Genomic DNA, 16,227 nt, shown 5'->3' with positions numbered 1-16,227 from the left:
AATTGCAAAACTAGAATGTTACGAGGTTAGGTATGAAAATTTGAAAATGGAAGAAGATGAAAGAATTTCTGCATTTATGGAAAGAGTTAATGAAATTGTTTTAGGAATGCAATGTTGTGGAGGATCCTTAAGTGAAGATGAAATTGTGTCTAAAGTTTTAAGAGCATTTCCATCGACTTACAAAATGAAAGTGACTGCTATTAATGAAATGAGAACAATGCCCAATACTTCAGTTTCTAGAGATACTTTAGTTGGAAAAATTTTAGCATTTGTGCTTGAGGAATTTGGTTATGTTGCTATTGTAAAGACTGATTTATCTTTCAAAGCATCATCATCATCATCATCATCATCATCATCATCATCAACATCATCATCATTTGACAAAACTGATTGGAAAGAACTTTATGCAAAATAAATTGAAGATATGAGGAGAGAAAATGAATAACTTGAAGAACTTGAAGCACTATTTGCAAGGAAAATGCTTAAAGGTCCAACAGGAAGTAAGTATGAAGGTAAAGCACCTTTCAAATGTTTTAATTGCAATAAATTTGGTCATATGGCATCTAGATGTCTTGATAGACATGAAAGAATAAGGGAGGAAGAAAAAAACTCATATAAACCTAAACCTAAATATCAGAGATATAGATTCAAGAAAAACAAAGATAAGTCATGTTAGTATGTGGATGAAGGTGTTACAGATGATTCAGATGAAGATCCAATAGATAACGAATGGTCTTTCATTGCAATAAAGGAAGATCAACCAACACCTATTATCAAACTGGTAGAGTAGGCACTGGCAGCAAAAATTGAAGAAAAAGATGAATGGATTATAGATACTAGATGCTCGCATCATATGACTGGTGATAAAAGCATATTCTTATCTTTTCAAGAAATTCATGGAGGTCTAGTAAGGTTTGGAGATGATAAAGCTTGTTTAATCAAAAGGAAAGACACTATATCTTTGGATGGTAAACACAATACTGACAATGTTTATTATGTAGAAGGTTTAAAGCATAATCTTTTGAGTGTTGGTTAGTTAGTTGAGAAAGGATTTCAGTTGCAGTTCAAGAATGGGAAATGCAAAATCATAAATAGAACTGGATTGGAGATTGCAACTGGTAATCAGACTAAAGGTAACATCTTTCACTTGAATACTAGTGATAAAACATGTTTGATTGCACACATTGATGAAAGTTGGTTATGACATAAAAGACTCTATCATGTGAATTTTGATTGCATTATAAAGATCAGTTCAATTAAGGCAGTAACGGATTTACCTAAGATTGTGAAACCTCATAATCTGGTATGTAAGGAATGTCAAATGGGAAAGCAAGTTAGAAAAAAATTTAAGAGCATTACTAAGAAGTCCAATAGTATTCTTTATTTAATTCATACTGATTTATGTGGTCCAGCAAGAACAAGAAGTCTACAAGGAGATAGATACTTTATGCTAATAATTGATGATTATTATAGAATGTGTTGAGTTACTTTTCTCAAGGAGAAATCAAAAGCTTTTGGAAGATTCAAGATATTCAAGGCAATGGTAGAGAATGAAATCGACAAGAAAATCAAATATTTAAGATCAGATCAAGGAGGAGAATTTACATCTAGAGAATTTAATGCATTATGTGAAGTGAATGGAATCAAAAGACAACTATCAGCACCCTAGACACCCCAGTAGAATGGAGTTGTGGAAAGGAAGAACAAAACTATTTTGGATGCAACAAGAACAATGTTAATGGAAACAAATCTACCTCATGTGTACTGGAGAGAAGCAATGAATACAACGGTTTATACTTTCAATAGAGTTCACATCAAAAGTGAAATCGGTAAGACCCCTTATGAACTATGGTTTGGTCATATTACTATTCTTAAGTATTTCAGAATATTTGGAAGGAAATGATACATTAGAAGAGATGAGTATATTGGCAAATTTGATCCTAGAAGAGATGAAGGAATATTTCTTGGTTATTCATCTAAAAGCAAGGCATATAGATGTTATAATAAAAGGTTACAAAAAATCATTGAGAGTACTTATGTGAAGATAGATGAACACTTTAGAGGAGATTCAAGATCTGTAGAACTAGCAGTTGAAATGATCACATATCAACCGACACAGATTGCACCGGTACAGAATGAAGACCCGGTCACACTGGCATCATCAAAAAACTCAACAGTGACTAAAGAACAAAAACTTGTGAATGTTAATCAGATCAAACCCAGGTATGCAATATTGAATCATTCAAAGAATCAAATAATTGGAAACAAGAATCAAGGTGTTATGACTAGAGGAAGACTAGAAAATGAAGAGGTGTGTTTAATTTCTCAATTTGAACCAGCATCTGTTATTGAAGCATGTAAGGATGAACATTGGATAAAAGTAATGGAAGAAGAATTAGAACAAATTGAAAAGAACAACACTTGGACATTGGTTCCCTGACCTAAAGACAAAAATGTAATTGGAACTAAATGGGTATTTAGGAATAAACTTAATGAAGATGGAGAAGTAATCAGGAGCAAAGCAAGATTAGTTTGTAAAGGTTATTCACAAAAAGAAGGAATTGATTATAATGAAAATTTGGTAGCCACAATTGAGGTAGTTAGACTATTTCTTGCATTTGCAGCCTACAAGAACTATAAATTTTATCAAATGGATGTAAAATGTGCATTTCTGAATGGAGATCTTGAGGAGGAAGTTTACATTGAACAACTTGATGGATTTTATTTGATAGATAATAAGGATATGGTTTGCAGGTTAAGAAAAGCTTTATATGGCTTGAATCAAGCTCCCAGAGCTTGGTATGCTAGATTGGATACATATATTTTGAAGCTTGGTTACACAAAAGGTAGTGCTGACAACGATTTCTATTACAAAGTTACCAATGATGATATTTTGGTTATTGAAGTATTTGTAGATGATATCATTTTTAGAGGTGAAGATGGATTATGTAAAGATTTTGCTAATCAAATGCAATAATAATTTGAAATGTCTATGATTGGAGAGATAAAATTTTTTCTAGGTTTGCAGATTTCACAAACAGATAAAGGTATATTCATATGTCAAACAAAGTACTTGAAGGAAATTTTGAAGAAATTTGGTATAGAAAATTTCAAACCGGTAAGTACTCCTATGACTACAATAGATAAATTGACATTGAAGGATGATTCATCTTCTATTAATCCAACAAGGTACAAATATATGATTGGAGGTTTACTGTATTTGACACAAACAAGACCTGATATAATGATTGCAGTATGTATTGTATTTGTATTTCAAAGAAATCCTAAAGAAAATCATGAATCAACAGTTAAAAGGATTTTTTGGTACCTACAAGGCACAACAAATCTTGGTTTATGGTATCCTAAAGATGAAAATTTTGATTTATGTGCATACACCGATGCGAATTGGGTAGGAGATGTATATGACAGAAAGAGTACCACTATCAATGCATTCTTTCTTGGTAGTAGATTGATTTCATGGATAAGCAAGAAGCAGACTTGTACATCATTATCAACAAAAGAATCAAAATATGTTGCAGCAACAACTAATTGTACTCAGGTATTATGGATCAAGCAAATGTTAAAGGATATAAAGGTAAAATGCAAAGAACCAATAATCATTTATTGTGATAATTCAGTAGCAATTGATATATCAAAGAATTTGGTATTTCACTCTAAGACAAAGCATGTTTCTATTAAGTATAATTTTCTGAAAGAGAATGTTGAAGCAAATGAAGTGAAATTGGTTTATGTGAATAGTAAAGAGATAATTGTAGATATATTTACAAAGACTTTGCCTAAGGAAACATTTGAATATCTTAGAGAGTAGCTTGGGGCAATTTCCCCACTAGCAGAGACTTAGATGTTGAAGATTGGCATCAAACCGACAGGGACTAAACAAAAAAATCTTTTTCCAGCTTTGATGAAGGAGAGATACTTCTCAGGGGGAGTATATTAGGCCCAATATGGAAAGCTAATGTACTAAGAGGGGAGGGGTCAATCAGTACTAAAAAACTTTTCTTGAATAATAACTTTACTATTATGCATAAACAGAATAGTGTAGTAACATAAAATAAAGTTAAAGCAAATAGATAACAATCATACATGATTCACTCCATAACAAATATATTTTGGTTATGTAGAAACTCTTGGTTACAGAGAAAAACTGCGATGGGGATGGCACCCACAACTTCACTATTGCAATAATAAAGAGTGCTCGGTTAGAGCTACATTTTAGCTATTTCTGATAGCTTGCCCTGTTAGGAGTAACAAGATCTGTTAGATCTACCTTGCTAAAGGATTTTACAACACTTAATCTGAATGCTGCACCTGGTTAGAGGTTTTACAATTTATAGACTTGATTATAGTCTTTTACCCTGTTAGAGGTTTCTCTTTCAACTTCACAATATTACAATAAAATCATTACAAATATCTGCAACTTTACATCTGAAATGTTAAAGAAGATTCTATGTGCTCAAAATAGATTACCTTTCTTATAGCATACCTCGGTAACCCATATAGTAACTCGGTAAACCCTTTTGTTTACTCTGTTCTTCGACTATTCTCTGAAAACCTTCTTGGTGACCTATGTGTCTCTGTAACAGTCTTCTTTTTATGCATATATGCACACTTAACTCATGCTGTATAAATAGATCTCTTAAAACAGTGATCTAATTCATTGCTTCGATCTTACAAACATGATTCCTTGAATGAATAACTATACAAAATATTTCATTGGTTAGATTGATCTCAAAATAATACATAATCTTTTGGTACAATTTCCAATGTGATAATGGTTAGATGTGCCTCGATCTTGTAACACGTTTTCATATGCATGTCCAGGTTCAATGTATCTAGTAACACATTTCACTCGGTGTATGTCAACTCGATGCGTCATCTTCACTACTCGGTAGCCATGAAAAGATACTCGGTAGACAGCTCGGTGTATAATGCGTTCTGTGACTGCTTTCCTCTATAACTGACTAGATTGTGCATACCGACTTCTCTGTGTATACTGACTGCATGATTCGGTAGTACTAACCAACTAGAGTATATAGTATGACTTTGAATATAAAAACTAATGGCAACTTGATAAGTAGTAACAATCTCCCCTTTTGACATTAGTTGAGATGTTTGACAAAAACTACTTTCAAAGTCATAACTCAAAAATCTATATACATTGCAAAATGACTATACTTGACAATATATACAATAGATAATGAAATAGTATATTCAGATATACTCTTGTTATCATTATACTATACATAACTCTGATTTTGCATGCTCAGTTATTTGCTTGTGTGCTTTTCTTACTTTCCTTGGATACTCTGCATACTCTGCTCAGTATACTCCCCCTATATACAATACTCTGAATACTATATCAAAATTGTATCACCAAAACTGTATCACTCCCGCAATATATTATATTACTCCCCTTATATAGTATCACTCCCCCTTTTTGACAAACATCAAAAACTTAATTTCCATCCGGGGGTGGTAACTAATTAAAAATGGATTTATACTTTGTTTGGGCATCGGTGAGTGCGACAGAGAGTGCATCCTTTACACTTTCCATTAAAGAAGTTTGTGCTTGAATATTAGCCAATAGGGATATTAAGCCATCAAGAGTGCTTCCTTCTTGTGTAGTAGATAGGCATGTAGCTCGATTAATCTATTCTTGAACTAATGAAAGATGAGGAAGGAATAATGTCTGAAGTGTCATTATATCCATCTTGATCTTGTGTTCTTCATTTCTTAGCTCCACTCGTTGAGTCATGAGCTGTTGAAGCTTGGTATAAAAATTATGAACTGAATTGGGCTCAGTGGTCAACTTATTTGAGAGATCGGTGATCTATTTCTCAATTGCATCAGTTTTATTATTGATATCTTTAATGAATATAGAAAATGTGTAAAGTTTCTAAAATAAATAAAGAATATGCTTGAGTTGAGGGGACAACAGAGCAATGAATTTGACAAGCTTGACTTTCCCAATAGCTAGAGATTTTTGTACTTCTTCTATCATTTTTGTAGTAAGCTCCTTGTCTTTTAGCTTGCTCAAGTATTCAGATGCATCAACTCCAGATGTTTCTATTTGATTAAGGAGTTCATCCAGTTGAATGTGGATGGCTGCATCAGTTGACACTGTAGCTGAAGGTAGCATATCTATCAGCAGTGTCTTCACCTTCTGAAGGACTTTATTCTTGTTTTGAATGGCCATCTATTTTTCTTGTTCGGCCTTTGCTTTGCATAGTTCACCGAAATCAATAAGTGCTTGCCCCTTCAATTTTGAAATATCCACATTGGGCAACACTATTGGTTTAGATAAATCAAGTTTGAAACTATTCTTTTTCACCTTCTTCTCTTTACCTTTGGGTGGGTGGACCAAGACAATAGCTTGAGAAGCTTGCTGACCCTCGGAAGGTTGCTCAGTAGAGGCAAAACTTTGGTTGGTTCTTGTAGCTATTGTGGTGTTTTTCGGTGTCTCGATGCTGGGTGTCTCAGCTGCTACATTATCAGGGCTTGAGTGTACTTGAGAGGTCTATTCTTGAGTTGTACCTTCTGCTGCTTCAGACTGGTGACCTTCAGTGCCTTGTGTTGTACCCTGAGGAGCTTCAGTAGAGACAGGTTGATTGATCGGTGGGTAAGGTTGAACTTGTTCTAAAATGGATTCACTAGATACAAGTTTTGGATACGTAGTGCCTTCTATCATTTCCTGCTCTGGTGCTTCTACATCCATGACATCTTCATCAATTTGAATAGTGTTAGCCGGGTCTTGCTTGGTAGCATCAGGACCTTGTTCAGTGACATCAGGATTATGTTCAGTGACATCAACAATTTCAACTTTAGATTGTTCACCGACATCCTTGATTTTGAAGATTTCCTACCATTGTGCTTTTGTCTCATTTTCTACATCAATATATAGCCCATTCATTAGTTTTAAGGCTCTCTGTTTGACAAGAAATTTTGAATTGTAGGTTGTCAAATGTTCCTTTATTTCTGCTACAGACATATCAGGAAATAGATGGACTAGACTTCTTTCTCTAATTTGTTTCTCTGAGTCCATTGCATATTTCCACCTATTATCAATATGTAAGTAAAGTTCATATGGAAGTGACTTTACTAGTTCTAATGGAGCTAGCCAAAACTTTAGAAGTGTGCAGATGACAGCTTCTTCAATTTGTCTCTTCTCATCATTATTCCTTGTCTCATACTTGACATATCTAAATCCTCCAAATCCACCATATTCTTTTAGATTGGCACAGAAGTTTTCAACACTATGTATATTTATCTTCTTGCTCTTTACAATCTGGAATTTTTTTGCATCTTCAGATTCTGTATCACTAGACTCTTTTGCTAAAATGAGTCTCCGAGTAGATTTCTTGTAGGTCTTGGTTACTTTGGGAGTATTAACACTCTTTTGTTTCTTACTTGGTGATGTAGCTGATGCTCTAGTGTTAGGTCTCTTTGTTGGAGGTGGAGTCGGTAGGGCCTTTGAAGTGTCCAATTTCTTTCTTTTCAACACTTTACCCTTAGGCAATTCAGTGCTCAGTGTTATAGCTACCTCTTGAGCTATAGATTCCTCTTTGGTGATGGCAAGAGTTCCTTTGACAGGTGTAGAGGAGGAGTCTTCTCCGAATTGCTTAGATAAAACCTTTATCATTTTTGTTGCTTTTCTTGTAGCCTTGGGTACTACAATGCTCATTTTTACTTTTCCCTTCACCTCTTCATAGGTTCCATACCTTAGCTTGGTAGCATGCCTTGGTAATGAAAGATATGCATCAATTTGTTGTTGTGTGATATCAAAGTCAATCTCATAACCCATTGGTGGCAAAGATTGAGTTCTTGGTTCCACAACATTCACATAACAGTAATCAAAGCATATATCATCTTTATATTTCTCTACCAGCTGGGGTGGAATCCGGTACCTGTTGTGCATCTTCTCTTGAAATTTTCTGAAGTAGTCATCCATTATATCATTGAAATTATCTCCCAACTTCTTGATAAAGTCATTAATCTGATAGGTGATTGGTCGGTGTAGCTCCCAAACTACTTTACCAACTGATGGAAAGCATTTCTCAAAGTAGAAAAACATGCATACAAGAAGTGAACCAAACTTTAGTGTATTTTCCAAGTTGTTCTTCTTTGGCTTCCTTATTGTGTTCAGGTTCTCAAACAAGTTCTTCAATAACACTTCACATAAGTCAACTTTCATTCCCTTTTTCACAATTTTATAGGCTAAGTCAACTGCTACACAGGGTACACTATTTTCCCTTGCTGATTGGAAGAAACAATAACCAATTACTCTAATGGAAAACTTAAGTTCTGCATCAGTGACATTGTTCAATTTCAGTCCTCTGTAATTAGATTCTACTCCGGTTAAACTGATTAACTCCTTCTATGATATCATCTTCTGAGCTCGTGCATGATCATAGATAGGATAACCGGTGATCACATGAGTGATTTCCTTGGTGATTTTGAATGGTTTCTCTTCTAGCCACATGAAATCATCTTGAACTCTACTTAGAACAAACTTGACCCATTGGGGTTTGAACACATGAGGGTAGGTTAGGGCTTCAGTCAATCCCTTGATTCTGATGTGTTCATACTTGTTGTTTAATACACCATCGATACATAATTCATCATAGGTGTCTCTAATCTCAACATTACCGAGTTCTTCAACATGACATTTGGTGAAGAATCTCACATCTTCAACTAACAAGACTCGATCCAGGATGAGTGAAAAGGCAGTTTTGTCATCCGGTTCAGAGGCGACTTTAGGAGTCAAAGTGTATTTCAATGAGGGCTTCTCTACATTCTTGACAACTATGGGATCTTGGATCTTGGGCGCTATTGTAGATTTCAGATAGAAACTTAGCAAACTATGCTTAGGGTTTGATGGTTTACAAATTATAGATGCTTCACACTCAGCAGATAATAACAATTTGATAAGATCGGTAAGCTAGCTTAACAGTGTGATGAGATTTGATGTAAATACCTTGAATTCACTAAGCTAGCTCTGCTCTTTCGAAAACTTGATAAATACAATTTGATGAGATCGGTAAGCTAGCTCTGCTCTTTCAAAAACTTGGTAAATGAAAATGACCACAAAAATGCTTTTAAGTACACAAAATACCTTATCGAGCTTCGTGCGGGTTAGGTCAAAGATATTAAATGCACTCGGTTCACCTTTTAACCAATTTACTCTCTTTTTTTGTTTTAACCGAGTAACCAAATTTCCTTCATTTACCGACCTGATAGGCTTCCTGTATTCACCGACTTGACAGGTTTCCTGTAAAGTAATTTTGATAGAATTTCAAACTTACTAATGCATCTTAACTATGCAGATTTTGAATTTAGTACATAATAGAATAGGAACTGTTATGATTTTAACCTTCAGAGAATGTAGTCCCTTCATATCTTTTCTAATTAATTTGGAATAGGTGCACCTAACTCGGTAGGTAAGGTGCTTTCTTCATTAGACACAATTTCCTTCTTTTTCCAAATCATCTTTATTTTTTCTTTTATTTCCTCAATTTCTTTTCTAGGTTTATCTCTGCAATCTCCAACCAAGTGTCCAACTTTGTGACAATGAAAACATGCCATACCAGGATTTCTCCATGATCTTCGATTGTTCATTCCAAACCTTATAAAATAGTTGGCACTAATATGTCCATATCTTCCACAACATTCACACCATATCCTTGTGTTGTAATACCATGGTACTGCTGCATATTGTCTATAAGGATCTGTGTGAGTTCGGTAACCTCTAGTGTTTGCTCGGTGTGCAGACCACATGTAGTTCTTTTGCTTAAGCTAGCACTTCTCAGTACTATGTCCATATCTATTGCAGTTTCTACAAAACCCTTTGAATTTTTCTTTTTGATAGTTGATAATAGACTTTGTCCTACATTGATTAGATGTGTGACCATATTTAATGCAATTGTAACAATAACCATTGGACTTAGTGATATTTGGTTGCTTAACTTTTCTGATTTGGCATATGTTGGCAGTATGACCTTGATTTCCATAGTAGTAGAAAATAGGCTTCTTTCTTTTGATGTTATTCCTATTTCTAGCTTGCTTTGTTGATTCTCCTCTCTCAGTAGTATGAATTCCTTTGTAACCTAGTCCTGCATCTTTGTTGGGTCTTCTTGTATTCAATTTCTCATCCAACATCTTTCATGCTTCATAACTCTTCTTTAGTGTTTCTTTGGATTTCTTCTCTATTTCAAGTTCATCAGTCAACCTTGATACTTCAAGTTTCAATGCTTTATTCTCATCATTCTTCAGAATTGCTTCATAGGTGCATAACCTGGTTGATCTGTCATATTTTGTTGAATCCTAGTCAACCTTATGATTTAATCATTTTTATCAGATACTAAGACTTCAAGTTGTTGTTTCTCTCTCTGTAGATCTCTTGCTTTATCCTTAGCTATCCTCAATGCATCTAGATTTTTAGTCATCTGTGTACTAAAATTCTATTGTTCTCTTTTCATTACTTTTATTTGATCAGCTAATGCTTTGTTCTTTTCTTTCAATACTACAATCATTTCTTCAGTCTCTTTAGATATACTGCTCTCAGATGATGTCTCAATTTGTTCCACTAACTCTTGAGAATCTTGCAAGTCATTAGATAATCTTATTCTTACTTTCAGAGATTTTTGCATTTGCCTTTGCATGTCTGCAATCACTTGGTTAGCATGATCCAACTCTTCTTGCAAATATACAATCCTCATAGATTGTTTATAGCCTTCCATTGATAAGATCTTTCTCTTTAGGTAGTTAAACCCTTTTCCAAGATTCAAGCTCTGATACTAATTGTTAGGCCCAATATGGTAAGCTAATGTACTGAGAGGGGAGGGGTGAATCAGTACTGAAAAACTTTTCTTGAATAATAACTTTACTGTTATGCATAAACAGAATAGTGCAATAACATAGAATAAAGCTAAAGCAAATAGATAACAATCATACATGATTCACTCCATAACACATATATTTTGGTTATGCAGAAACTCTTGGTTAGAGAGAAAAATTGTGGTGGGGATGGCACCAACAAATTCACTACTGTAATAATAAAGAGTGCTCAGTTAGAGCTACATTTTAGCTATTTCTGATAGCTTACCCTGTCAGGAGTAACAAGATCTGTTAGAACTACCTTGCTAAAGGATTTTACAGCATTTAATCTGAATGCTGCACCTGGTTAGAGGCTTTACAATTTATAGACTTGATTAGAGTCTTTTACCCTGTTAGAGGTTTCTCTTTCAACTTCACAATATTACAATAAAATCATTACAAATATCTGCAACTTTACATCTGAAATGTTAAAGAAGATTCTATGTGCTTAGAATAGATTACCTTGCTTATAGCATAGCTCAGTAACCCATATAGTAACTCGGTAAACCCTTTTGTTTACTTTGTTCTTTGACTGTTCTCTGAAAACCTTCTCGGTGACCTCTGTGTCTCTGTAACAGTCTTCTTTTTATGCATATATACACACTTAACTCATGCTGTATAAATAGATCTCTTAAAATGGTGATCTAATTCATCACTTCGATCTTACAAACATGATTCCTCGAATGAATAACTATACAAAATATTTCATTGGTTAGGTTGATCTAAAAATCATACACAATCTTTTGGTGCAATTTCCAATGTGATAATGGTTAGATGTGCCTCGATCTTGTAACATGTTTTCATATGCATGTCCAGGTTCAATGTGTCTGGTAGCACATTTCACTCGGTGTATGTCAACTCGATGTGTCATCTTTACTGCTTGGTAGCCATGAAAAGATACTCGGTAGATAGCTCGATGTATATTGCATTTTGTGACTGCTTTCCTCTATAACCGACTAGATTGTGCATACCGACTTCTCTGTGTATACCGACTGCATGATTCAGTAGTGCTAACCGACTAGAGTATATAGTATGACTTTGAATATAAAAACTAATGGCAACTTGATAAGTAGTAATAGAGTAGTTCGCTGAATGTTATGTTTTGATAAGTAGTAACAGAGATTATTCATTGAGGGAGAGATATACTCTTTAGATATATGTATTTTTGGTTTTGGTTCTATAATAAACTTTGTATTGATCTATCTTTGGGAGATTGATTGGTTTAAGATTTTTGGCATTTTGTTTTTCGCACTTAGATGTTTTTCCATCTTGTGTTGCCACCAATTGCAAATGGGGATATTGTTGGTATTATGGATGACTTTGTCATGTGTTGCATTCATTTTTTCATTGATATCAATGCTTGTCTTCTTTGAGGTCTACATTGTTGATTTGGCTCTATGGTTATATTGGTATGTAGTTGAACCAGAAATATGATTCATTGGTATGGTTAATGACTTATGCATAGCCACCGGTATGTGTTCACCAATAGGTTATATTGTTCACCAATTGCAATGATGACTTTTTATCACTTGGAGAACATTTGGTTATGTCGAAGAAATGGATTGGAAATTTGGTTTTGGTGTTTTTCTTATTGGTCTAATCGGGTTGACAGATTTGCCTTTACCAATAGATAAGTCTAGGTTATGGACTGGTACTCCAGATCAGCATGACACCTTATGGAGATTGTTTATTGATTGGTTATTGTGGTAAATGTATTGGGCCGACATGATGTATCGCATCAAGACTTATTTATAATTGATATATGTAGATGTCTAAAACTGGTCAATGCTTGCGGAGTCATATTTTAACATTGGCGCATTGCCTTATTTTAGGTTTTTGCGTCGCATTAACATTTCTCCTATGATTTGCACTTGGTCTTTATCATTTGCGAGCATCAAGTCCTTCTTCCACATTCTTCATTTGTCTCACTTTCGAATTTGGTCTTGTCGATAACAATCTTCAGTCATGATTTTGATCGATCTTATCCTGTCGCATCAATGTGGGTGTTAATTTGTCATCATTTTGGACATCGTCAATCCTAATTAGGGTTTTGTCCTCTTTTCAATCTTTTCATCTTGCGATCGATTCATCATTGATCCTGGTCCTCTGATCAAATTGTCATCAATCTTGTCGTCTTGCGATTGATATGTCATCGATCATTGACATTTTCAATCTTGTCGCTTTGCGATCAATTTGTCGTCAATCATTGTCATTTTCAATCTTGTCATTTTGCGATCCATTTGTCATCGATCGTCGTCTTTCTCAATCATGTCAATTTGGATCAATTAGTCATTGTTCCTCATCAATTGGCACATTTATCAGTCAAATCATTTATCAAGTTAGAATCATGATCAAATTGAATCGATATCAATTATCCTTTGTCAAGACCTAATTGTCATTCTTGCATTTGCTAATTCATCTTCTAGGGTTTCATGATTTATTCATTTAACCTGTTTGTCATTTCTCCCTCTAGGTTAAATAATTTATTTATTTATCCTAAGTCTTCTTGTCACAATTAAATGTTTAATTGGCTAACTAATTCCTCCCTCTTTGTGAATTAATTAATAAATGAAAAATTGTTAATTAATTCACTTAATTCCTAATTTCCTCATTTTCTAATTTCCTAATTTCTAATTCATCTAATTTCAATTTTCTCCTAATTTTATGGGAATGACATTTCAATTTGTCATAATTTGTCATAATTGACAATCAATCAATTTTGACATAGAAATTTGTCATAATTTTGTAATAATTGAAAATCAATCAATTTTGCATAGAAAGTGCAAATTTGTCATAATTTTTCATGTTTGTCATTCTTGATTTGCAATTTCCATTTGAATCTAATTCATGCTAATTTTGTCTTTTCTCCAATTTGTCTATAATTTGGATGAATTTCTTCAATCAAGGTCCCTACCTGGTCGAATCAATCACGCTTCTAGTATTCTTGCTCTATCGTCTTGTCTACTTGCTTTCACATCATGCTTATGCACTAGTAGGTGAGATCCACAAACAAATCTATTTGAAGGAGAAAGAAGGACAATGGAGCCACATGAAGGAGACATTCAAGTTTGCAATGGTTTGCGTTTGAATTGATGTCTTGTTTTCATGTCTTTATTGAGTGTAATTAGGATTGTTATCATTGCAATTGAGTTTTCGTGATTGAACTAGGCTAATATTGATTTGCTTTAATGATTTCCAGAATTCCTAGCTACATTAATTGGTGAACCCGACGTGAACTAACCCCCTAACCATGCTTTTGAGTGCTTTTGAGATGATTTGTAGGTCAAAAACCCAAGAAACAGGGTAATGCAGGGCTTTCTGAGAAGCTCTGCGCCCGTGTAAGAGCAATTTGCGTCTGTGTCAAGCATTCTGCACCTATGTCAAATACTTCTGCACCTATGTCAAAGGGATCTATGCCTATGTTGCATCATTTTGCGCCTATGTGAGACATTTTGCGCCTATGTAAGGCCAGAAACAGAGGTAAAAAGTAGTGTTTCTTACTTGCAAATTGTTTTGTTTTGCATTTTGTTTCTGCTCTTTGGTTTTTTGGTACTGATTCTTTGTACAGCACCTTGGCATTACACATGGCAAAGACAAAGATGAAACTACTAACAAATTTTATGCAGGTTCGATAGTCAAAGATCAAACATATCAAACTTCTAACTTGGTGGTTTTGTAGGTTGCCTTGGACTACAACTAAACTTTGTGTTTGTAATTAATATTTAGGCACCTAGTATGATTTCTAAATAGGATGGAATGAATGTATGTTTGCTTTGATTGTTGAGTTTGACATTGGAGTAGGAGAGTATGCTCTCATCCTTCTTAGGGTGATCAGAAATCCAGATCTTCGATACCATGCTCATGTTTTGATTGTGTGTCACCTTTAGAGGGCCTGCCTTCCCGACCATTTGCTTTTGCAAGCAAGTGACAATCGTGAGAAGGGAATGACCCAAAGTGAGTATGGCTAGAATACCTTGGCATTCTAACTCACTATAAATAAATACCTGATGAGTGAAAGCTTTGAAGGAAGGGTTACGTGGGAATTGTAGTTACTTGGGAAGTGATGACCCTTGAACTCTTTCTCATATCAACATCTAAGTAGGGCCTCATGGTCTAAATTGTGCTTGTGCAACTACATTTGTTTGGTATCTTGGTGGGCTTAATGTCTCAATCACGCTTGCATGACACCAAGGAGTAACACTTAACAGAAATCCTTACTAAACACCTTGTATTTAGAGGCCAAAAATCCTTCTAGTTGCTTGAGAAGGACAAGTTCAGATACTTGGAAGAGATGCTAAGTTCGCCATGGGGAGATTTCCATGGGGACTGATGCTTGGCTGCCCTAAGAAGTGAGTGCCATGGAGGGGAGCCCGTGGGGTCAAGCATCTATGTATTCTCCTTGAATCCCATAATGAGTCTACCTCTCAAGTACCTAATGTCCTTGCCTACCATAAGAAATGTGTGAACGAGCATGATTGTCTTGAGTCTAAGTTGAAATATCTTGTCTTCTTTGCTTGTCAAAAGTTGAGTTGTGTCTCATTTCAAAAGCAAGGTAAATTGATTCAAAACAAGGTTAAACCCAAGAACATTTCATCCAACAAAGTTCAAAACACCTTCAAACATGGTTGTCAAAAATTGTTCAAAATCTTGTCTCAACATTCATGTCACTTAGATTTAGGTTCATCCTAGGTTTGCATTTTGCAAATTCATTGTCAATTACCAAGGTTAAGTTTCACCTAGGTCATACTCCTTTGCATATCAATAAGGGTCATTCATTTGCATGTGTCCTCTTGCATTAGAGTAATACCATTGTCATACATTCATATTTGCATACCCTAGGTCTCTTCATTAAGCTTAGGTCATTATCATATCATATTAGGGTCATTTGCATAGTAATTGTCCCTTTTCATATAGCATCAAAACTAGGTTTTGTCATACTTGAGTAATCCAAATCTTCGATAAACCCTAAGTCATTGTTAGGAAGTCTAGACCTTATCAAACCTTTTATCTTTTTGTCATCAATGTCATTTGGTCAAACCTAGCTTAGTATCCAAGCATATAGGGGAGACATTGTCATTTTGTCCTTTTGTCCTTTGAGGTCTAGACATCATTTCAATTTCCTAAGGGTCTCTTTTATATTTGCATTCCAAAAAGTTGTCAAAATCTTGAAAAACAACCAAAAACATAGGTTGCACTCTTGCCATAGATTGCATTTTCATCTATTTAGTTTGCATTTAGTTGCATATCATATATTATCCTTGAAAATTTCCAAAAATATTGCATTTGCATAAGTGACATGCCTGTTGAAACAAGGTCAAAATCTAAAAAGATGGG

The sequence above is a fragment of the Cryptomeria japonica genome, chromosome 4, assembly GCF_030272615.1.
Source record: "Cryptomeria japonica chromosome 4, Sugi_1.0, whole genome shotgun sequence".
Taxonomy (NCBI): Eukaryota; Viridiplantae; Streptophyta; class Pinopsida; order Cupressales; family Cupressaceae; genus Cryptomeria; species Cryptomeria japonica.
The sequence above is the reverse complement of the archived record's forward strand: the minus strand, read 5'-3'. Positions refer to the sequence as shown.